Source organism: Sceloporus occidentalis, unplaced genomic scaffold (genome assembly GCF_023333645.1).
Source record: "Sceloporus occidentalis isolate IW3139 unplaced genomic scaffold, rSceOcc1.0.p SCAF_19, whole genome shotgun sequence".
NCBI classification, from domain to species: Eukaryota; Metazoa; Chordata; class Lepidosauria; order Squamata; family Phrynosomatidae; genus Sceloporus; species Sceloporus occidentalis.
Window position 1 is genome coordinate 12,084,780 of NW_028316999.1, and position 22,602 is coordinate 12,107,381.

Below are 22,602 nucleotides of genomic sequence, written 5' to 3' on the forward strand. Positions count from 1 at the left end.
CCTTTTAACCCTCTATATGCCACTGTGCCCTATGCCTCCAGAAATGCCTTTTACCCCTATATGCCACTATGGCATATAGGGGGTTAAAAGGCATATCATGGGGCAGAGTGACATATAGGGGGATATAAGGCATTTCTGGAGGCAGAGTGGCATATGGTAAGTTAAAAGTCATCCCTAGAGGCAGCATGGTATTAAGGGGGTTAAAAGGCATATCATGGGGCAGAGTGGCATATAGGGGGATATAAGGCATTTCTGGAGGCAGAGTGGCATATAGTGGGTTAAAAGTAATCCCTGGAGGCAGAGTGGCATAAAGGGGGTTAAAACACATATCTAGAGGCAGCATGGTATTAAAGGGGGGTTAAAAGGCATATTATGGGGCAGAGTGGCATATAGGGGGATATAAGGCATTTCTGGAGGCAGAGTGGCATATAGTGGGTTAAAAGTCATCCCTGGAGGCAGAGTGGCATAAAGGGGGTTAAAACACATATCTAGAGGCAGCATGGTATTAAAGGGGGGTTAAAAGGCATATTATGGGGCAGAGTGGCATATAGGGGGATATAAGGCATTTCTGGAGGCAGAGTGGCCTATAGTGGGTTAAAAGTCATCCCTGGAGGCAGAGTGGCATAAAGGAGGTTCAAAGGCATATCTGGAGGCAGCGTGGCATTAATAGGCATATCATGGGGCAGAGTGGCATATAGGGGGTATAAGGCATTTCTGGAGGCAGGGTGGCCTATAGTGGGTTAAAAGTCATCCCTGGAGGCAGATTGGCATAAAGGAGGTTCAAAGGCATATCTGGAGGCAGCGTGGCATTAAGGGGATTAATAGGCATATCATGGGGCAGAGTGGCATATAGGGGGTATAAGGCATTTCTGGAGGCAGAGTGGCATATAGAGGGTTAAAAGGCATCCCTGGAGGCAGCATGGCATAAAGGAGGTAAAAAAAGTCATATCTGGAGGCAGAGTGGCATAAAGGAGGTTAAAAAGCATTTCTGGAGGCCCATCCAGTCTACCCAACCTCTGAGTACTTTCCTTTTGTACCTGCCCTTATCTTATATCTAGCTTGGCCTTATGCCTATCCCATGCTTGCTTAAATGCCTAAGATGACCTCAATTATATGACTAGGGGTATTCTGGAAAAAAACCTTGTCTTATAATTGAGCAAATACGGTTATTTAGTAATAACGTGTATACTAAAATGCAAATATCTTTGTTAATGGATTCAGAAAAAATGAAGCGTACAAGAAAAGCTGGGATGCCAGAGACTACAAAGCAACTGCGAATGACAAATTTCTTTGCAAACACCTCATCTTTGGAAAGTGCAGTGGAACTGGATACTGCAGAAACAAACAGCACAAGAGAAAAGGAACCAGCAGAAGAGTCCCCTTCGACAAGCCACTCTCAAAATCCTGGAAAAAGGAAATTTAAGCAAGACTGGTGCAAGGAACTCACATGGCTTAAATTTGACCAAACCACGGGTATAGCCATATGCGAGGTCTGTGCCTCCTTCCCTGGTATTGCTGACCAAACATCTAAAACTGTGAAAGGGTTTTCAGGGCCTTTTAAACTTGAGACCTTCAAAAAGCATGGAAAGTCTCTCCAGCATGAAAAATGTTTACAGGCCAAACATGCACTGTTGGCTCCAGAAGCTACACCATTGGCTGCATGCTTGAAGAAAATGGACGAAAGCATGTTCAACCATATGAAGGTTTTATTTAATGTGGCCTATTATATTGCAAAAAACAACAGGCCATACACAGACTTTGAAGGATTGTTAGAGTTGACAGGGAAATTAGGAGTTGCTGTGAGAGAGGAATATGCGAATGATAAGAGATGCAAAGAATTTATCTCACATATTGCAGCTTTAATAAGGAAAGAACTCATCTGTGAGCTAAAAGAGGCAAAATATGTTAGTTTGCTGCTAGATGGATCAACTGACAAAGCAGGAGTGGAGGAACTAATACTGTATGTCAGGTATATCAAGAACAATGGGGTCAAAGAAGTTTTTCTGTCAGTCCTACCTCTTGATATGGCTACTGCAGATGGGTACTTAGAAACTATTACTAAAGATCTGAAGATGCATGGTCTCCTAGACTGGCTTTCTTCAAGCCACCTGATTGGCATTGGTACAGATGGTGCTGCCAGCATGATTGGAGCTGAAAATGGACTGGTGCAGAAAATACGCCAAAACCTGACCCACGTAATTGGCATTCACTGTGTTGCACACAGGTTAAATTTAAGTGTGTTAAGCTCAGTTAAACAATCAAAATTCATTGATGACCTTGACTCTGTTTTAAAGAAACTGTACCAGTTTTACCAGTACTCACCCAAGAGAATGCGGCAACTGAAGCAGGTGGCTGAAAATCTTCAGAATAAAATTCTGAAATTTCAGTACTTGCATAACATAAGATGGGTGGCCAGCAAAGTCAGTGCTCTTTCTGCACTTGTCAAAGACTGGAAATGTGTGACAGTCCACCTTGAAAGTGTTGCTGCAGAAAAAGACAGTGCTTCTGCAGTTGCCCATGGTTTGTTGAGAAAACTCACGGATTTCAAATTTGTACATATGCTCAATTTTCTCCTTGACTACCTTGAAATTATTAAGAACCTCTCCCTTTTATTTCAAAGGGAAGAACTTTTCTTAAGCACAATCGAGTTGCATGTGAAAAACACGGTATCGTCATTAAAATCACTCAAAGATGCACCAAAACAGCATGAAGAGAGATTTGTGACAGGAACATCACTTAAAGGACTGTATCAAAACGTACAGTTACATGGGCTCAGCAATACTGTGACCTTATCAATCCAGCAGGAAAAAGAGAATTTGATTAAACATGCTGTTAAATACCTGGAAGAGCGATTTCTGGGTGGGAGGAGTATTGAAAGCTCCACTGCAGTGTTTGATACTTTTGCCTGGCCATCAGGAACAGCATTACAAGACTATGGTGTTGATGACATTACAGCTTTGGCTCAGCATTTTCAGAAACAACTATCGCCACCTGAAATGCATGACAAATGCATGCATACACTCCTAAATGAGTGGTATGAATTTAAGGTCCTTGGAAAAGGAAAGAAACTGAGTGAGCTTCTGGATTTGGCACTCTCCAATACTGAGAGGTTTCCAGTTTTGGGAAACTTGTTATCCATTGTGTCTGTGCTACCTGTCTCAACCACATGTTGTGAAAGAGGGTTTAGCTTAATGAACCTGATAAAAAATAAGTTCAGATCATCAATGCAAGAAGAAAGTTTAGGTGATTTGTTAATGATCAGCATGAATGGGCCATCAGTGAAAAAGTTTGATCCTGCAAAGGCTGTGGACCATTGGTACTTTAGTTCAAAAAATACAAGGCATGTTCATGGCCACAAAAAGCCAAGTGAAAAACACTAAGATATTATATAAGATATTATATAGATATTATATATATGTGTAAATTTAATATCTGTTATTTTTGTTGTTGAAAATAAAACTTCTAGTTTAAAAAAATCCTGGCTCCTAACTTTTTTAGCTGGCTCCTAGATTCAAAACAAATTTGTCAACCCCTGCCCTATGTTCATATCTACTACAATTTAAATAGAAGCAGTACACATTAGTACTCATAAACATCTGGGACTATGCTATGCAGCTTATACTACAACATGACCATTGAATCTGAATGCGGGAATTGACCATTCGGGTAATTTTCGTTTTAGTTTTCCCATTATATATTTTTCGGTAGCATTAAAATTTAAAGAGATGCTGAAACCTGTGAATTTGGCGATTAAAGCCAGCAAAACTAAATACCTCCCAGATGCGAATGGCTTTGAAAATGATGCATCAGTCTAGTTCTATATTCAGTAGGTATAGACGATCTACTGTCAGCAATACTGACCTAAAGTGCTAGCTTCTTGTCGTAAGAATGGATTGGGCATTCAGTTTGCAGTAATGACTGACATCTGGGGACATTAAATATTGAAAGGAATACGTACAGTAGACCTGAAATATTAATCCTTTTTTGTTAGTTTTCTTAAAAAAAAAAAAAAAAAAGAACATTTAAAATGTCTTAAAAGAAACCTGCTATTTGTTTTCCCAAAGCCAAAGTCAAAATTTATTTAAGAGTGAAAGGCGCAAAAAACAGTGGTCTAAACTGTCTAAAAGGACGCCGACACTTTTGGTGGTTGCCACGTTCAAAATCTGGATCACTTAAAAGTTTCTGGATTCGTTGAAGGTCATAATTCTGATCTTAACCCTCTACGCTGTGCGTTTTCTTCACTGAGAGCTCCAGAGAAAGTGTCCAGCTTCTTTGATGTGTCGGTGTCTTCTTTCCCATGTGCCCATATAAAAAAGCCTTGAAGTTCACTCAGACTTGCATGCAGCAGGAACAGGATGCAAGCCGATTCACTTGGTGGTGAAGGGATTACAAAGGAAATTTAGGTAGAAGAAGGGGTGGGTATAGTTCTGAATTCCATTCTAGTTTCCACCTCCATTCTTCACCGCCCGCCGCCCTCTCCTATTGGGTGGCTTCTGCCGCGCGGGGGTGACCAGATCCCTCTTCCTTCGTGCTTCTGTCCACTTTGTGAATGGGGGGGCCGTGTGGTCCTCAGAATCTGAAGAGTCGGTGACCTCTGTTGAGTTCTGATATTCAAAATCTGTATCTTCAGAGTCCTCACTGGATTCAACCTCACTGATTCCTGAGCTCTCATCTTCCTCCCTGCCACGGACCTCCTCCGTATACTTCTCCAGGAGCTTCTCGCCTAACGCTGCTCTGCTACCCTGGCTACGGAGAACCTGTTTGAGGCGATCCTTCACAAACTCTTTCAGCTTCTTCCTCTTTCCTTTCTCTTCAGCCTTCATGGTTTTCATGGCATCGATCCAGAGGTGCACCTGTTCTTCGTCACTGGAGTCGACCTCCTCTTCGATAGCCTCAGAGTATGCCAGTGGAGCCATACAAATTGTGCAGATGTTATCAAGGATCTCAAAGCAGCCCCTGCAGTACATCCCTTTACAGCCTGGGGTGATGCAGGCCAGGCAGTCCTGCCCCTCGCTGCCAGTGATTATCTTGGCACATGCCATGCAGTACTGCTCATTGGTGCCCAACAGCTGGGCAAACCAGCGGCACCCGGGGAGTTTTGCCGCTAGGACCTGCAGGAAGCTAGAGTGCCCCCCGTCCTCTGCATTCATCCTCACGCTCCTGATCAAGGAGTCCTCAATGTTTGTGCGTTTGGTTATCAAGTTGTTGTAAAGAAAACAGATGCGCTCCTGCTCCCGGGATGGGTAATAATAGGCACAGATTACGCGCTGCAGCCTCCGTATGTAGACGCCAAATATCGCAATGAGGAAGCACAGGCCATACATTGAGCCTATGAGTATGTATCCTTTAAAGTCTGGGGCGGACGGAGCCACTAGGCATTTCTTTGACAAAACTGTCAAGTTCCCTCTCTGAAGGATGTCAAACGCAGACACCACATTGGAGAAGATTTCGCTGGCATAACCGGAGCCGTTGATCAGCACAGAGAACGTCACCGGAGCTCTGGCAACCACGTCCGCTTGCAGCAGGTAATACACCATGTCCAGCACCCAGTAGATGATGAAGTCCATCACCATCATGAATGCGACCACCAGAACATTTCGGAAGACGTTGATGATGTCAAAAGAATATCCCTTCCTCTCACGTTTGGTCAGGTAAAGCGAACCTGGCAGGATGAAGTTGTAGGCCTCTCTGGCGGAAAGGGGCAGGAGGGTTCTGCGCCCTTGCTTGGCTCTCATCACGTCCAGCTCTATGAAGGACCGTGTTATGTAGATATTGTCGTGGTTATCTTCATAGAGGTACTTGCGCTGGTACCGAGCGGCCATGATGTAGATGAAGAGGCAAACAAATGTCATTGAATAGCTGAACATGCTGAGCACATCCAGATAGGGGTTCAGTGTGCTCTGCACTTCGCTCATTATGCCGACTGCCACCTGCTTGATGCTCTTGCTGGAGTTCAGGTTTATGTCGAAGTCGTGAATAACCGTCACGTTAAACTCAAACTTGTCCTTGATGTTGCGGAGCATGTTGATGATGGGGTTTTTCACATGCTTTCGGACATATTTCTGGAGATACTTTGGCAGGAGGCATAGGATTGTAACGGTTTTAGCCAGTCCACACAGCGGTTTGAAGGCGTCCACAATGTAGCACAGGAATGACAAGAATGACATCACCTGGAAGCACTGATTCCGCGCCGTGTCAAATATTTTCCTGCACTTTAGATAGGGAACTTCCAGTTCCTCGTTACAGACCTCCCCGATATTGGCGATAAAACGCCACACATTCCGCAGCACGCGTCCAATGTGCTTCACTCCGTCTGTCACCGTCTTGAAGAACTTTCTGGCCCGATCGGCCACCCCTTTCAGCCTCTGGCCGATGTTCTTCAGAATATCCAGCGCACTCACTAACGGCCTTTTAACTTTTTCCAGGAGCTCCTTGGTCTGGTTCATGGCCAGTTCCACGCCGCAGGACACGGACTCAGATGAGCGCCGGAAATTCTCCAAGGTGTTGGCTGCAGGTCCCTGTAAGGCCAGCGAGAAGGCGACCAGGAGCACGATGGTCTTCCCCTCAATTGAGAAGAGCTGGGGCAGCATAAGGAACACTGTGACCCGCATCTTCATGAAGAAGGCCATGCCGAGGGTGAGGAGGATGCAGATGACCACTGAGGACACGATGCAGTACTTCAGGTTATAGTTCTTCACAAAGAGGACGATGGCCGCATACATGGCGGTGAGAATCAACCCAAAGGTGAAGGCGCCACAGCTCCTCAGAGAAGATTTCACCGCATTGTCCTCTCGGAGTTGGGCTCTCACCTCCTTTTTGTCCTCGTCAATGTAATCCTCGGCGCTCACTTCCTCGACCTTCACTTCTTCAGGGCACAGGTTTGACAAGCAATTGCGGGAGCAGTCACAGGGGCAGTCGCGGGGGCAGTCGCAGTCCCGCGGGCAGTCGCAGGGGCAGTCGCAGGGGCACTTGCGCTTGCAGGGGCACTTGCAGGAGCAAGGACAGTTGCAGGAACAGGCGCAGGGGCAGGTACTCCGGCATAGGCCACATGTGGTTTTGCAGCAGGTACACATCCATTCCCAGGGACCTAGTGTTGTCCCCATCTTGTCAGTTGTTTTTTTGCAACAATATCTGCCCTGACTTGCCTCACTCAGCGATCACAAAAGCAGGAGGAGAAATGGGTCAAAATGAAGAAATAAAAGTCAGTCTCTTTACTAATCTTTTGCACTACTGGAGGTTCAGTCACTACAAGTAGCTTGCTGTCTCCTCTAGTACTGAAGCTCCACGCCCAGTGCGAGGTTATTATGCTCTGATGATGTCACAATAGCACTGCTGTCATGACAGGGAGAGCAGGGCACATGCCAGCACCTACGGGGGAGGGGCACCTTGCTTTTTATTAAGATAAACTGACATAACAGTTATGAGAAGCTTATTAAACTATCTATCTATCTATCTATCTATCTATCTATATATTTATCTCTCTCTCTCTTCTCTCTCTCTCTCTCTCTCTCTCTCTCTCTCTCTCTCTCTCTCTCTCTCTCTCTCTATACATTAAATTACATACCCTTTAAGTCATAAAATCTGGTTGTAGTCAGAAAAATCTGTGTGGCACAATTCAGTGGTTGACTAAAAGATAATAAAGGGTATGAGCCAAAATGCATGTAAGGACCATATCACGTAATGAAACCACAAGGGTTTGCTTTGAGAGCAGCCAAACCACTTTACCAGCAGTTAGACCAAAGGGACTGTAGAAAGAGGTATCTAAAGTGTAAAATTACAGACACATGTTTCTAATTTAAGTTGGTGGAGATCCCAGAACAGTACTGAATGCCCAATTATTGCTTTGGCAGAAATCCCTTAACAGTATGCAAGGATCTCAGCAACTCGGAAATTGGGCTCATTTGCCTCTTATAATTCTAAGTTGGTTGAAGTCTATTATTCACAGAACTTGACAAACTCACTGGGTCAGCATTGAGAGGGTTAAATACCCTTGCTATAAGGTTTTGTTTTTGCTTTACTTGTCCAGTGTGTTTATTTGGTTTTACACCATTAAGATCAATTAAAGTTTAGTCAGGTCATTTAGTCCATTGTGGCTAACTCTGCTTTTGGAGCCTCCTCGTGTATACCGCCTTACTAATCCAACAGACATCCTGGCAGAGGTGCCCCTACCATCTAGGTGCCCTGCCCAAGGTTGCCTGTATGTTCATGCCGGTCTACCTTTTGGGGCTTACATCCTAATGACATTTTCACCACACCACAAGATTGCAGAGTAGAAAAAATGTGTCACGCAGAAAGACTTCATTTCTGCGGCTTATGTGTGTATGCAGGGTGGAAGCCACCAAAACCGGCTAGGAGAAAGGCTTAGCTGTATAAGTAATAGATACATTGATACTGTTCAAACCTGACATTGATTTACCCATGCAGCTTTTTCGCTGAGGCAGCTGTTTCAAAATTCATATCAGTATATTGGAATATTTGAACTCTCCTCAGCTGACCGTATACTAACAGTTTCATAAACTAATGAGATACATTGTTTTATTAGTGCAATTTTTTAGTGATTTAGTTTACTTCAGGGAAGCTGAGATCTGTCTCACTGTGGAACAGGCAGCATTATCTAGTCATTTCCCTGCCCCTTGAAGTTTTTTGACGCATATATTAATGTCTTAAATCTGTAATCTTGAAACATCGTGGCATATGTTTTAGTGTATGGAACTGCAAAACGTAGGACTTGGGGAAAGTGAAAGGTATAAAAGGTTCCCAGAATGTATTTTAAGTAGATTCAAAGTAAACCTGTGTTTAAACTCTGTTTAAAGTTTGTTGGTTAAATTATTTTACACTACAATGAGAGATGGACAGTGTGGAGAAAAACCAACTAAGGTCTAGATTGGTTAAAGTTAAACTCTAGCCACGATATGTCTTTTGATGTTTGTGATAGCCGAGGGTCGCCTATTATTTTCCTGTTTTTTATGCAAAAGCATAGAGCGATTAATCAGAATTCGTTTGCGCTGTTTCCCCGCCCTGAGCTTTTTGCCTTGCTGGAGATGCGTTCCATTGAACAGCTCTGGAGCCGCAGTGTCTCCAGCAGGTGTTTATTCCTTTTCTTTCACGTAAACAAAACCCCAAAATATTCAAGTAGGTCCTATGTACTTTAATATGCATTAATCGTTGGTAAGGCATTTTGGGGCTGGATTAATTCCTCTTTGTATGCCAAAAGCTCAGATTTTTTCCCCCCACAAAATACTCTTTGATTTCATAGATAACAGGATGCCACACTCCTAGGCCTGATGGCAGAAAGGGTGGTGGTGTAGGCATCCTTCTCTCACCTGACTGCACCTTCCAGCATATACCAAGCCCTCCCTCCCTCTCATTCTGTTCCTTTGAAGTTCACACAATCCATCTTTTCTCTCCACTCTCTCTTCAAATTGCTGTCATATATCGCCCTCCAGGCCCTACCTCACAGTTATTTGACTGCCTGGCTCCCTTTCTTCCTCTTTCCTAATATCCCCTGCCTTATTCTGGGTGACTTTAACATTCCTTTAGATATATCTAACAACTCTGCTAGCTCCAAACTCCTCTCCCCGACATCCTCCTCTGGTCTCTCTCAATAGACGCACACTGAGGGACACTCACTTGATCTGGTTTTCTCCAGATCATGCTCCCTTTCAGATTTCTCCATCTACCCCTTCCCTCTGTCTGACCACCACCTTTTATCCTTTTCTCCAGTGCTAACCCCTAATAAAACAAACTTACATCCCTCACATTCGGTCCCTCGCCAGATCCTGACGCTTGCACCTAAAAAACATCTCTCGTGTCCGCCCATTCCTCACCCAAGAATCCACAAAAACTCTGGTTCATTCACTTATCATTTCCCGTCTTGGCTACTGCAACACTCTTCTGGTTGGCATTCAACTGTCGCTGCTAGGCTTATCTTCCTTGCACGACGCTCCTCTTCTGCTTCCCCACTCTGTGAAACCCTCCACTGGCTCCCAATTGCCTTTAGAATTAAATTTAAAATCCTGGTACTGACATATAAGGCCATCCATAATACGGTCCCTCCATACATTTCTGACCTCATTAGCAAATACTCTCCTACTCGATCCCTACGTTCTTCCTATGGGCTAAGGCTCTCCTCCTTACTTATCACCTCTTCCTTTTCCCGTCTACAAGATTTCACTCGAGCTGCCATATATCTCTGGAATCTACTCCCAAGGAACCTTCAGCATTCACCCTCCCTCCCGACATTCAAGAAACATCTCAAAACCCACTTCTTCAGAGAAGCATACCATCTTAGCTGCTAGAACTTCCTTGTCATTGATACAACCACCACACTACCTCTCACCCTTTCTCTGTGCCTTATGTTTGTCACCCCATTCCCTCAAGATTGTAAGCTTGCGAGCAGGGCTCTCTCTGTCAATTCTTGTCTTGTCATTTCCCTTGAATTCATGTACTGTATTAAGCGCTGCGTAAACTGTTGGCGCTATATAAATAAAAGATAATAATAATAATAATAATAATGGGGAATGAGCTATAGTGGTAAAATGTGACTTGCACCCCATCTTTTTTTTTTTATCCCTATGTTCATATCTACTACAATTTAAATAGAAGCAGTACACATTAGTACTCATAAACATCTGGGACTATGCTATGCAGCTTATACTACAACATGACCATTGAATCTGAATGCGGGAATTGACCATTCGGGTAATTTTCGTTTTAGTTTTCCCATTATATATTTTTCGGTAGCATTAAAATTTAAAGAGATGCTGAAACCTGTGAATTTGGCGATTAAAGCCAGCAAAACTAAATACCTCCCAGATGCGAATGGCTTTGAAAATGATGCATCAGTCTAGTTCTATATTCAGTAGGTATAGACGATCTACTGTCAGCAATACTGACCTAAAGTGCTAGCTTCTTGTCGTAAGAATGGATTGGGCATTCAGTTTGCAGTAATGACTGACATCTGGGGACATTAAATATTGAAAGGAATACGTACAGTAGACCTGAAATATTAATCCTTTTTTGTTAGTTTTCTTAAAAAAAAAAAAAAAAAAGAACATTTAAAATGTCTTAAAAGAAACCTGCTATTTGTTTTCCCAAAGCCAAAGTCAAAATTTATTTAAGAGTGAAAGGCGCAAAAAACAGTGGTCTAAACTGTCTAAAAGGACGCCGACACTTTTGGTGGTTGCCACGTTCAAAATCTGGATCACTTAAAAGTTTCTGGATTCGTTGAAGGTCATAATTCTGATCTTAACCCTCTACGCTGTGCGTTTTCTTCACTGAGAGCTCCAGAGAAAGTGTCCAGCTTCTTTGATGTGTCGGTGTCTTCTTTCCCATGTGCCCATATAAAAAAGCCTTGAAGTTCACTCAGACTTTTATGCAGCAGGAACAGGATGCAAGCCGATTCACTTGGTGGTGAAGGGATTACAAAGGAAATTTAGGTAGAAGAAGGGGTGGGTATAGTTCTGAATTCCATTCTAGTTTCCACCTCCATTCTTCACCGCCCGCCGCCCTCTCCTATTGGGTGGCTTCTGCCGCGCGGGGGTGACCAGATCCCTCTTCCTTCGTGCTTCTGTCCACTTTGTGAATGGGGGGGCCGTGTGGTCCTCAGAATCTGAAGAGTCGGTGACCTCTGTTGAGTTCTGATATTCAAAATCTGTATCTTCAGAGTCCTCACTGGATTCAACCTCACTGATTCCTGAGCTCTCATCTTCCTCCCTGCCACGGACCTCCTCCTTATACTTCTCCAGGAGCTTCTCGCCTAACGCTGCTCTGCTACCCTGGCTACGGAGAACCTGTTTGAGGCGATCCTTCACAAACTCTTTCAGCTTCTTCCTCTTTCCTTTCTCTTCAGCCTTCATGGTTTTCATGGCATCGATCCAGAGGTGGACCTGTTCTTCGTCACTGGAGTCGACCTCCTCTTCGATAGCCTCAGAGTATGCCAGTGGAGCCATACAAATTGTGCAGATGTTATCAAGGATCTCAAAGCAGCCCCTGCAGTACATCCCTTTACAGCCTGGGGTGATGCAGGCCAGGCAGTCCTGCCCCTCGCTGCCAGTGATTATCTTGGCACATGCCATGCAGTACTGCTCATTGGTGCCCAACAGCTGGGCAAACCAGCGGCACCCGGGGAGTTTTGCCGCTAGGACCTGCAGGAAGCTAGAGTGCCCCCCGTCCTCTGCATTCATCCTCACGCTCCTGATCAAGGAGTCCTCAATGTTTGTGCGTTTGGTTATCAAGTTGTTGTAAAGAAAACAGATGCGCTCCTGCTCCCGGGATGGGTAATAATAGGCACAGATTACGCGCTGCAGCCTCCGTATGTAGACGCCAAATATCGCAATGAGGAAGCACAGGCCATACATTGAGCCTATGAGTATGTATCCTTTAAAGTCTGGGGCGGACGGAGCCACTAGGCATTTCTTTGACAAAACTGTCAAGTTCCCTCTCTGAAGGATGTCAAACGCAGACACCACATTGGAGAAGATTTCGCTGGCATAACCGGAGCCGTTGATCAGCACAGAGAACGTCACCGGAGCTCTGGCAACCACGTCCGCTTGCAGCAGGTAATACACCATGTCCAGCACCCAGTAGATGATGAAGTCCATCACCATCATGAATGCGACCACCAGAACATTTCGGAAGACGTTGATGATGTCAAAAGAATATCCCTTCCTCTCACGTTTGGTCAGGTAAAGCGAACCTGGCAGGATGAAGTTGTAGGCCTCTCTGGCGGAAAGGGGCAGGAGGGTTCTGCGCCCTTGCTTGGCTCTCATCACGTCCAGCTCTATGAAGGACCGTGTTATGTAGATATTGTCGTGGTTATCTTCATAGAGGTACTTGCGCTGGTACCGAGCGGCCATGATGTAGATGAAGAGGCAAACAAATGTCATTGAATAGCTGAACATGCTGAGCACATCCAGATAGGGGTTCAGTGTGCTCTGCACTTCGCTCATTATGCCGACTGCCACCTGCTTGATGCTCTTGCTGGAGTTCAGGTTTATGTCGAAGTCGTGAATAACCGTCACGTTAAACTCAAACTTGTCCTTGATGTTGCGGAGCATGTTGATGATGGGGTTTTTCACATGCTTTCGGACATATTTCTGGAGATACTTTGGCAGGAGGCATAGGATTGTAACGGTTTTAGCCAGTCCACACAGCGGTTTGAAGGCGTCCACAATGTAGCACAGGAATGACAAGAATGACATCACCTGGAAGCACTGATTCCGCGCCGTGTCAAATATTTTCCTGCACTTTAGATAGGGAACTTCCAGTTCCTCGTTACAGACCTCCCCGATATTGGCGATAAAACGCCACACATTCCGCAGCACGCGTCCAATGTGCTTCACTCCGTCTGTCACCGTCTTGAAGAACTTTCTGGCCCGATCGGCCACCCCTTTCAGCCTCTGGCCGATGTTCTTCAGAATATCCAGCGCACTCACTAACGGCCTTTTAACTTTTTCCAGGAGCTCCTTGGTCTGGTTCATGGCCAGTTCCACGCCGCAGGACACGGACTCAGATGAGCGCCGGAAATTCTCCAAGGTGTTGGCTGCAGGTCCCTGTAAGGCCAGCGAGAAGGCGACCAGGAGCACGATGGTCTTCCCCTCAATTGAGAAGAGCTGGGGCAGCATAAGGAACACTGTGACCCGCATCTTCATGAAGAAGGCCATGCCGAGGGTGAGGAGGATGCAGATGACCACTGAGGACACGATGCAGTACTTCAGGTTATAGTTCTTCACAAAGAGGACGATGGCCGCATACATGGCGGTGAGAATCAACCCAAAGGTGAAGGCGCCACAGCTCCTCAGAGAAGATTTCACCGCATTGTCCTCTCGGAGTTGGGCTCTCACCTCCTTTTTGTCCTCGTCAATGTAATCCTCGGCGCTCACTTCCTCGACCTTCACTTCTTCAGGGCACAGGTTTGACAAGCAATTGCGGGAGCAGTCACAGGGGCAGTCGCGGGGGCAGTCGCAGTCCCGCGGGCAGTCGCAGGGGCAGTCGCAGGGGCACTTGGGCTTGCAGGGGCACTTGCAGGAGCAAGGACAGTTGCAGGAACAGGCGCAGGGGCAGGTACTCCGGCATAGGCCACATGTGGTTTTGCAGCAGGTACACATCCATTCCCAGGGACCTAGTGTTGTCCCCATCTTGTCAGTTGTTTTTTTGCAACAATATCTGCCCTGACTTGCCTCACTCAGCGATCACAAAAGCAGGAGGAGAAATGGGTCAAAATGAAGAAATAAAAGTCAGTCTCTTTACTAATCTTTTGCACTACTGGAGGTTCAGTCACTACAAGTAGCTTGCTGTCTCCTCTAGTACTGAAGCTCCACGCCCAGTGCGAGGTTATTATGCTCTGATGATGTCACAATAGCACTGCTGTCATGACAGGGAGAGCAGGGCACATGCCAGCACCTACGGGGGAGGGGCACCTTGCTTTTTATTAAGATAAACTGACATAACAGTTATGAGAAGCTTATTAAACTATCTATCTATCTATCTATCTATCTATCTATATATATATTTATCTCTCTCTTTCTCTCTCTCTCTCTCTCTCTCTCTCTCTCTCTCTCTCTCTCTATATATACATTAAATTACATACCCTTTAAGTCATAAAATCTGGTTGTAGTCAGAAAAATCTGTGTGGCACAATTCAGTGGTTGACTAAAAGATAATAAAGGGTATGAGCCAAAATGCATGTAAGGACCATATCACGTAATGAAACCACAAGGGTTTGCTTTGAGAGCAGCCAAACCACTTTACCAGCAGTTAGACCAAAGGGACTGTAGAAAGAGGTATCTAAAGTGTAAAATTACAGACACATGTTTCTAATTTAAGTTGGTGGAGATCCCAGAACAGTACTGAATGCCCAATTATTGCTTTGGCAGAAATCCCTTAACAGTATGCAAGGATCTCAGCAACTCGGAAATTGGGCTCATTTGCCTCTTATAATTCTAAGTTGGTTGAAGTCTATTATTCACAGAACTTGACAAACTCACTGGGTCAGCATTGAGAGGGTTAAATACCCTTGCTATAAGGTTTTGTTTTTGCTTTACTTGTCCAGTGTGTTTATTTGGTTTTACACCATTAAGATCAATTAAAGTTTAGTCAGGTCATTTAGTCCATTGTGGCTAACTCTGCTTTTGGAGCCTCCTCGTGTATACCGCCTTACTAATCCAACAGACATCCTGGCAGAGGTGCCCCTACCATCTAGGTGCCCTGCCCAAGGTTGCCTGTATGTTCATGCCGGTCTACCTTTTGGGGCTTACATCCTAATGACATTTTCACCACACCACAAGATTGCAGAGTAGAAAAAATGTGTCACGCAGAAAGACTTCATTTCTGCGGCTTATGTGTGTATGCAGGGTGGAAGCCACCAAAACCGGCTAGGAGAAAGGCTTAGCTGTATAAGTAATAGATACATTGATACTGTTCAAACCTGACATTGATTTACCCATGCAGCTTTTTCGCTGAGGCAGCTGTTTCAAAATTCATATCAGTATATTGGAATATTTGAACTCTCCTCAGCTGACCGTATACTAACAGTTTCATAAACTAATGAGATACATTGTTTTATTAGTGCAATTTTTTAGTGATTTAGTTTACTTCAGGGAAGCTGAGATCTGTCTCACTGTGGAACAGGCAGCATTATCTAGTCATTTCCCTGCCCCTTGAAGTTTTTTGACGCATATATTAATGTCTTAAATCTGTAATCTTGAAACATCGTGGCATATGTTTTAGTGTATGGAACTGCAAAACGTAGGACTTGGGGAAAGTGAAAGGTATAAAAGGTTCCCAGAATGTATTTTAAGTAGATTCAAAGTAAACCTGTGTTTAAACTCTGTTTAAAGTTTGTTGGTTAAATTATTTTACACTACAATGAGAGATGGACAGTGTGGAGAAAAACCAACTAAGGTCTAGATTGGTTAAAGTTAAACTCTAGCCACGATATGTCTTTTGATGTTTGTGATAGCCGAGGGTCGCCTATTATTTTCCTGTTTTTTATGCAAAAGCATAGAGCGATTAATCAGAATTCGTTTGCGCTGTTTCCCCGCCCTGAGCTTTTTGCCTTGCTGGAGATGCGTTCCATTGAACAGCTCTGGAGCCGCAGTGTCTCCAGCAGGTGTTTATTCCTTTTCTTTCACGTAAACAAAACCCCAAAATATTCAAGTAGGTCCTATGTACTTTAATATGCATTAATCGTTGGTAAGGCATTTTGGGGCTGGATTAATTCCTCTTTGTATGCCAAAAGCTCAGATTTTTTCCCCCCACAAAATACTCTTTGATTTCATAGATAACAGGATGCCACACTCCTAGGCCTGATGGCAGAAAGGGTGGTGGTGTAGGCATCCTTCTCTCACCTGACTGCACCTTCCAGCATATACCAAGCCCTCCCTCCCTCTCATTCTGTTCCTTTGAAGTTCACACAATCCATCTTTTCTCTCCACTCTCTCTTCAAATTGCTGTCATATATCGCCCTCCAGGCCCTACCTCACAGTTATTTGACTGCCTGGCTCCCTTTCTTCCTCTTTCCTAATATCCCCTGCCTTATTCTGGGTGACTTTAACATTCCTTTAGATATATCTAACAACTCTGCTAGCTCCAAACTCCTCTCCCCGACATCCTCCTCTGGTCTCTCTCAATAGACGCACACTGAGGGACACTCACTTGATCTGGTTTTCTCCAGATCATGCTCCCTTTCAGATTTCTCCATCTACCCCTTCCCTCTGTCTGACCACCACCTTTTATCCTTTTCTCCAGTGCTAACCCCTAATAAAACAAACTTACATCCATTCGGTCCCTCGCCAGATCCTGACGCTTGCACCTAAAAAACATCTCTCGTGTCCGCCCATTCCTCACCCAAGAATCCACAAAAACTCTGGTTCATTCACTTATCATTTCCCGTCTTGGCTACTGCAACACTCTTCTGGTTGGCATTCAACTGTCGCTGCTAGGCTTATCTTCCTTGCACGACGCTCCTCTTCTGCTTCCCCACTCTGTGAAACCCTCCACTGGCTCCCAATTGCCTTTAGAATTAAATTTAAAATCCTGGTACTGACATATAAGGCCATCCATAATACGGTCCCTCCATACATTTCTGACCTCATTAGCAAATACTCTCCTACTCGATCCCTACGTTCTTCCTATGGGCTAAGGCTCTCCTCCTTACTTATCACCTCTTCCTTTTCCCGTCTACAAGATTTCACTCGAGCTGCCATATATCTCTGGAATCTACTCCCAAGGAACCTTCAGCATTCACCCTCCCTCCCGACATTCAAGAAACATCTCAAAACCCACTTCTTCAGAGAAGCATACCATCTTAGCTGCTAGAACTTCCTTGTCATTGATACAACCACCACACTACCTCTCACCCTTTCTCTGTGCCTTATGTTTGTCACCCCATTCCCTCAAGATTGTAAGCTTGCGAGCAGGGCTCTCTCTGTCAATTCTTGTCTTGTCATTTCCCTTGAATTCATGTACTGTATTAAGCGCTGCGTAAACTGTTGGCGCTATATAAATAAAAGATAATAATAATAATAATAATAATGGGGAATGAGCTATAGTGGTAAAATGTGACTTGCACCCCATCTTTTTTTTTTTATCCCTATGTTCATATCTACTACAATTTAAATAGAAGCAGTACACATTAGTACTCATAAACATCTGGGACTATGCTATGCAGCTTATACTACAACATGACCATTGAATCTGAATGCGGGAATTGACCATTCGGGTAATTTTCGTTTTAGTTTTCCCATTATATATTTTTCGGTAGCATTAAAATTTAAAGAGATGCTGAAACCTGTGAATTTGGCGATTAAAGCCAGCAAAACTAAATACCTCCCAGATGCGAATGGCTTTGAAAATGATGCATCAGTCTAGTTCTATATTCAGTAGGTATAGACGATCTACTGTCAGCAATACTGACCTAAAGTGCTAGCTTCTTGTCGTAAGAATGGATTGGGCATTCAGTTTGCAGTAATGACTGACATCTGGGGACATTAAATATTGAAAGGAATACGTACAGTAGACCTGAAATATTAATCCTTTTTTGTTAGTTTTCTTAAAAAAAAAAAAAAAAAAGAACATTTAAAATGTCTTAAAAGAAACCTGCTATTTGTTTTCCCAAAGCCAAAGTCAAAATTTATTTAAGAGTGAAAGGCGCAAAAAACAGTGGTCTAAACTGTCTAAAAGGACGCCGACACTTTTGGTGGTTGCCACGTTCAAAATCTGGATCACTTAAAAGTTTCTGGATTCGTTGAAGGTCATAATTCTGATCTTAACCCTCTACGCTGTGCGTTTTCTTCACTGAGAGCTCCAGAGAAAGTGTCCAGCTTCTTTGATGTGTCGGTGTCTTCTTTCCCATGTGCCCATATAAAAAAGCCTTGAAGTTCACTCAGACTTTTATGCAGCAGGAACAGGATGCAAGCCGATTCACTTGGTGGTGAAGGGATTACAAAGGAAATTTAGGTAGAAGAAGGGGTGGGTATAGTTCTGAATTCCATTCTAGTTTCCACCTCCATTCTTCACCGCCCGCCGCCCTCTCCTATTGGGTGGCTTCTGCCGCGCGGGGGTGACCAGATCCCTCTTCCTTCGTGCTTCTGTCCACTTTGTGAATGGGGGGGCCGTGTGGTCCTCAGAATCTGAAGAGTCGGTGACCTCTGTTGAGTTCTGATATTCAAAATCTGTATCTTCAGAGTCCTCACTGGATTCAACCTCACTGATTCCTGAGCTCTCATCTTCCTCCCTGCCACGGACCTCCTCCTTATACTTCTCCAGGAGCTTCTCGCCTAACGCTGCTCTGCTACCCTGGCTACGGAGAACCTGTTTGAGGCGATCCTTCACAAACTCTTTCAGCTTCTTCCTCTTTCCTTTCTCTTCAGCCTTCATGGTTTTCATGGCATCGATCCAGAGGTGGACCTGTTCTTCGTCACTGGAGTCGACCTCCTCTTCGATAGCCTCAGAGTATGCCAGTGGAGCCATACAAATTGTGCAGATGTTATCAAGGATCTCAAAGCAGCCCCTGCAGTACATCCCTTTACAGCCTGGGGTGATGCAGGCCAGGCAGTCCTGCCCCTCGCTGCCAGTGATTATCTTGGCACATGCCATGCAGTACTGCTCATTGGTGCCCAACAGCTGGGCAAACCAGCGGCACCCGGGGAGTTTTGCCGCTAGGACCTGCAGGAAGCTAGAGTGCCCCCCGTCCTCTGCATTCATCCTCACGCTCCTGATCAAGGAGTCCTCAATGTTTGTGCGTTTGGTTATCAAGTTGTTGTAAAGAAAACAGATGCGCTCCTGCTCCCGGGATGGGTAATAATAGGCACAGATTACGCGCTGCAGCCTCCGTATGTAGACGCCAAATATCGCAATGAGGAAGCACAGGCCATACATTGAGCCTATGAGTATGTATCCTTTAAAGTCTGGGGCGGACGGAGCCACTAGGCATTTCTTTGACAAAACTGTCAAGTTCCCTCTCTGAAGGATGTCAAACGCAGACACCACATTGGAGAAGATTTCGCTGGCATAACCGGAGCCGTTGATCAGCACAGAGAACGTCACCGGAGCTCTGGCAACCACGTCCGCTTGCAGCAGGTAATACACCATGTCCAGCACCCAGTAGATGATGAAGTCCATCACCATCATGAATGCGACCACCAGAACATTTCGGAAGACGTTGATGATGTCAAAAGAATATCCCTTCCTCTCACGTTTGGTCAGGTAAAGCGAACCTGGCAGGATGAAGTTGTAGGCCTCTCTGGCGGAAAGGGGCAGGAGGGTTCTGCGCCCTTGCTTGGCTCTCATCACGTCCAGCTCTATGAAGGACCGTGTTATGTAGATATTGTCGTGGTTATCTTCATAGAGGTACTTGCGCTGGTACCGAGCGGCCATGATGTAGATGAAGAGGCAAACAAATGTCATTGAATAGCTGAACATGCTGAGCACATCCAGATAGGGGTTCAGTGTGCTCTGCACTTCGCTCATTATGCCGACTGCCACCTGCTTGATGCTCTTGCTGGAGTTCAGGTTTATGTCGAAGTCGTGAATAACCGTCACGTTAAACTCAAACTTGTCCTTGATGTTGCGGAGCATGTTGATGATGGGGTTTTTCACATGCTTTCGGACATATTTCTGGAGATACTTTGGCAGGAGGCATAGGATTGTAACGGTTTTAGCCAGTCCACACAGCGGTTTGAAGGCGTCCACAATGTAGCACAGGAATGACAAGAATGACATCACCTGGAAGCACTGATTCCGCGCCGTGTCAAATATTTTCCTGCACTTTAGATAGGGAACTTCCAGTTCCTCGTTACAGACCTCCCCGATATTGGCGATAAAACGCCACACATTCCGCAGCACGCGTCCAATGTGCTTCACTCCGTCTGTCACCGTCTTGAAGAACTTTCTGGCCCGATCGGCCACCCCTTTCAGCCTCTGGCCGATGTTCTTCAGAATATCCAGCGCACTCACTAACGGCCTTTTAACTTTTTCCAGGAGCTCCTTGGTCTGGTTCATGGCCAGTTCCACGCCGCAGGACACGGACTCAGATGAGCGCCGGAAATTCTCCAAGGTGTTGGCTGCAGGTCCCTGTAAGGCCAGCGAGAAGGCGACCAGGAGCACGATGGTCTTCCCCTCAATTGAGAAGAGCTGGGGCAGCATAAGGAACACTGTGACCCGCATCTTCATGAAGAAGGCCATGCCGAGGGTGAGGAGGATGCAGATGACCACTGAGGACACGATGCAGTACTTCAGGTTATAGTTCTTCACAAAGAGGACGATGGCCGCATACATGGCGGTGAGAATCAACCCAAAGGTGAAGGCGCCACAGCTCCTCAGAGAAGATTTCACCGCATTGTCCTCTCGGAGTTGGGCTCTCACCTCCTTTTTGTCCTCGTCAATGTAATCCTCGGCGCTCACTTCCTCGACCTTCACTTCTTCAGGGCACAGGTTTGACAAGCAATTGCGGGAGCAGTCACAGGGGCAGTCGCGGGGGCAGTCGCAGTCCCGCGGGCAGTCGCAGGGGCAGTCGCAGGGGCACTTGGGCTTGCAGGGGCACTTGCAGGAGCAAGGACAGTTGCAGGAACAGGCGCAGGGGCAGGTACTCCGGCATAGGCCACATGTGGTTTTGCAGCAGGTACACATCCATTCCCAGGGACCTAGTGTTGTCCCCATCTTGTCAGTTGTTTTTTTGCAACAATATCTGCCCTGACTTGCCTCACTCAGCGATCACAAAAGCAGGAGGAGAAATGGGTCAAAATGAAGAAATAAAAGTCAGTCTCTTTACTAATCTTTTGCACTACTGGAGGTTCAGTCACTACAAGTAGCTTGCTGTCTCCTCTAGTACTGAAGCTCCACGCCCAGTGCGAGGTTATTATGCTCTGATGATGTCACAATAGCACTGCTGTCATGACAGGGAGAGCAGGGCACATGCCAGCACCTACGGGGGAGGGGCACCTTGCTTTTTATTAAGATAAACTGACATAACAGTTATGAGAAGCTTATTAAACTATCTATCTATCTATCTATCTATCTATCTATATATATATTTATCTCTCTCTTTCTCTCTCTCTCTCTCTCTCTCTCTCTCTCTCTCTCTCTCTCTCTATATATATACATTAAATTACATACCCTTTAAGTCATAAAATCTGGTTGTAGTCAGAAAAATCTGTGTGGCACAATTCAGTGGTTGACTAAAAGATAATAAAGGGTATGAGCCAAAATGCATGTAAGGACCATATCACGTAATGAAACCACAAGGGTTTGCTTTGAGAGCAGCCAAACCACTTTACCAGCAGTTAGACCAAAGGGACTGTAGAAAGAGGTATCTAAAGTGTAAAATTACAGACACATGTTTCTAATTTAAGTTGGTGGAGATCCCAGAACAGTACTGAATGCCCAATTATTGCTTTGGCAGAAATCCCTTAACAGTATGCAAGGATCTCAGCAACTCGGAAATTGGGCTCATTTGCCTCTTATAATTCTAAGTTGGTTGAAGTCTATTATTCACAGAACTTGACAAACTCACTGGGTCAGCATTGAGAGGGTTAAATACCCTTGGTATAATGTTTTGTTTTTGCTTTACTTGTCCAGTGTGTTTATTTGGTTTTACACCATTAAGATCAATTAAAGTTTAGTCAGGTCATTTAGTCCATTGTGGCTAACTCTGCTTTTGGAGCCTCCTCGTGTATACCGCCTTACTAATCCAACAGACATCCTGGCAGAGGTGCCCCTACCATCTAGGTGCCCTGCCCAAGGTTGCCTGTATGTTCATGCCGGTCTACCTTTTGGGGCTTACATCCTAATGACATTTTCACCACACCACAAGATTGCAGAGTAGAAAAAATGTGTCACGCAGAAAGACTTCATTTCTGCGGCTTATGTGTGTATGCAGGGTGGAAGCCACCAAAACCTGCTAGGAGAATGGCTTAGCTGTATAAGTAATAGATACATTGATACTGTTCAAACCTGACATTGATTTACCCATGCAGCTTTTTCGCTGAGGCAGCTGTTTCAAAATTCATATCAGTATATTGGAATATTTGAACTCTCCTCAGCTGACCGTATACTAACAGTTTCATAAACTAATGAGATACATTGTTTTATTAGTGCAATTTT

The 22,602-nt window shown here is 45.0% G+C and overlaps 3 pseudogenes; all 3 read right to left on the reverse strand.

Moving 5' to 3' along the window:
• Positions 1 to 4,439: 4,439 nt before the first annotated feature.
• Positions 4,440 to 7,103, reverse strand: LOC149302401 (DC-STAMP domain-containing protein 2 pseudogene; annotated as a pseudogene).
• A 4,371-nt stretch (positions 7,104 to 11,474) lies between these two features.
• Positions 11,475 to 14,138, reverse strand: LOC149302402 (DC-STAMP domain-containing protein 2 pseudogene; annotated as a pseudogene).
• Positions 14,139 to 18,495: 4,357 nt separating this feature from the next.
• On the reverse strand, positions 18,496 to 20,223 carry LOC149302403 (DC-STAMP domain-containing protein 2 pseudogene; annotated as a pseudogene).
• Positions 20,224 to 22,602: the final 2,379 nt, after the last annotated feature.